Raw genomic sequence first — 2621 nt, 5'->3', positions numbered from 1 at the left:
GTTTCACTCTGTGTAGACTTAAATCAGAACTATCTGGATCCAAAACAAATAAATTCATGGGAGGCTCAAAATACAAGCAAAAGTAAACCATACTCCAAATAGGATGATAACTGTTGATGAGGGCAACTAACATATAAAATAGTAGATCCCATAGGTTAGAGCTAGATTTGAAAACTGAATGCAACATCTCCAAACAAAGACACTAAAAACCAGGCACCTTTATTGATACCCTAAAACTGAGGGGTTTTTAAAAAAAGCATTTACTTTTAGCTTCAAAATATAACCAGTGAAGTTTTGTGCTGACATCTGTTTGCTCCATCAGCACTTCTAAAAATCAGACTTTTTTTTTTTTAAATTACTTTTTAGTGTTTTGATTCTGAACAAACACACATACATGACTGTCAAAGAAATGTTAACACACTAAGACAAAATTTATAAAATCTTGTTCTATAAGTACTGGCAAAGAATGGTTATGATTCACGGATGTGAGTGAACTCTAATAGATAAATGACACATTCCTGATACAAAAGTTTTATAGAAAGTGTCGCAACGCAAAAAAGAAATAAGGCAGAAGTTAAATACAGAAATGAAATGTACAAAATAAATGAGGAGGCAAACTAACAATTCTTGAAAGTTTTTTACTTCAGATTGAAAAATGAACAGCTTCCACACTGTTTGTAGGAAGATACAGTATTCACTAATACAATGCTGGTCATTTGAGGAAATGTACGCACCTCAATTTCTCCTTCATGCTTTTTCTTTAAAAAGATACTGTTTACCAAAAAGAAACGTCAACAGTACAGGAAAAACTATTTTCCCAATAAATTTATGAAAACCTAAGATTCCGAATGGAATCAAGATTATCTTCCCGATACCACCACCTTAATATCACCTTACTAAATCACATGCTTATTGGGACACAAATATCTGCACCCTAAGAGTACATTTACTTTGAACAATGAGGGTGATTCTTAAAACAACAACAACAACTTCAGTGTGGTCAATGTAATATGGATCTCTGTAAGTATTAAGTGTCTGAAGTAGGCAGCTAATACTGGATTTAATATTTTATAAATAATTGCTCCCTTAGCAGTAAACATAAGTCTATACATTCACAATAGTCCTAGAAAATAAATACTGTGATTATGCACAATATGTTATGACAAACTGGTTTAAAAAAACCAAAGTTCAACATCTTTGATAAAAATTCTGATCAGAGTAAAATGTGACTCTAAAAATTAAGACAATTGACAAAATAAAATCACATTAAAAATCTTCCACAGTTTACATAAGTATATCAGATTCCAGTTTTGGAACACAGTTTTTATGACTTAAAATATGAACACATTGAAAATGTCAATTTCAGTGATGACATCAGTTTTGGCCTTACTTTTTAGCATTATTTTCTTTATAAAAAGTTGCACTAACTGTCCATTAGTGATCAGATTGGTCTTATTATTTCATAAATGTATATAAAAGAAATTTCTAAATCCAATAGTAAAATAAATAAATATATATGTGTGAGCCTCTATATATTAATTCATCTCAGAAATGGCTGCATCTAACAGAGCCACAAATTTTGATGGTAAATGTAAGAGCTTTCACCTTGAAAAGAAAGCATTTAAGAAATGTCACTTACATTCTATTATATCAAATATCCCCAACTGAATTTCAAACTCAATATATGATAAATAACAATTATACATCTCATTTGTACTCAAAGCTGACCACAACCAAAATTTACATTATGATTGAAATAAGCCCATGTTTAAAAAAGTTTTAATTCAAGGTAACAATTCCATGAAAGGAGAGGATAAAGAATGGGATGACAAGAAGTATTTGGTCTTAATAAGGCAATACAAAATAGATCCATTATCAAAGACCATTTAATTTTTAGAGATAAACAATTCCAAAAACATAGAGTGAAGTATAAGAAAATAGTTCTTTATAAGGATGATTTAATTAAAGCTGCTTACAGTTATTCTCTCCCACAGTAGTTAAGCATGTATTTTAAAAAGAATAAAAGATGAGGCAAACAAGCACACGCAGCACATAGGGTCAGAGGAGGCAGCATGCAAAGTTCTGGGGAAGTGGAGGTTTCACTGCAACAGGAATAGGACAAGACTTGGGGAGGTTTTTTGTCTGCTGTTTCCTAATAGGAAGAAGAAAAGAAAAGAAAGAAAGACTGCAAAGGAAACAAACATAAAGTCATGTACCTGTCCATTGCTCAAGACGACAGCACTTTAGAAAACAGTTGCAAGTTAATTCTCAGAGATGACTAGAGGTGTTTCAGTGTTTGAACAAAAGTACATAGTACATTTTTTCTTTTTTTTACTTCCCTTTTTTACAAAATAAAACAAACATCATTTGTCACCATAAGCTTTTTCCTTTAGAGAGGAAAAAATTTTTGCAGCAGTTCACAATGGTTCCATTAAGTCATTCCAATGCTGAGGAAAGCAAATTGAGCCAGAAAGCCAATCATTTCCTTATAAATGGATGTTAAAATGACAATTCATATTATTTTTCAAACTAATCCTGAGAAAAAATCTGTTTACAGTTTAAACAGCAATGTTATGTAAAAAGTATTAACAAATCCACTATTACAAATACCAGTTTCCTAT

Source organism: Chrysochloris asiatica, unplaced genomic scaffold (genome assembly GCF_000296735.1).
Source record: "Chrysochloris asiatica unplaced genomic scaffold, ChrAsi1.0 scaffold00273, whole genome shotgun sequence".
Classification (NCBI taxonomy): domain Eukaryota; kingdom Metazoa; phylum Chordata; class Mammalia; order Afrosoricida; family Chrysochloridae; genus Chrysochloris; species Chrysochloris asiatica.
Note: the sequence above shows the minus strand (reverse complement) of the source record.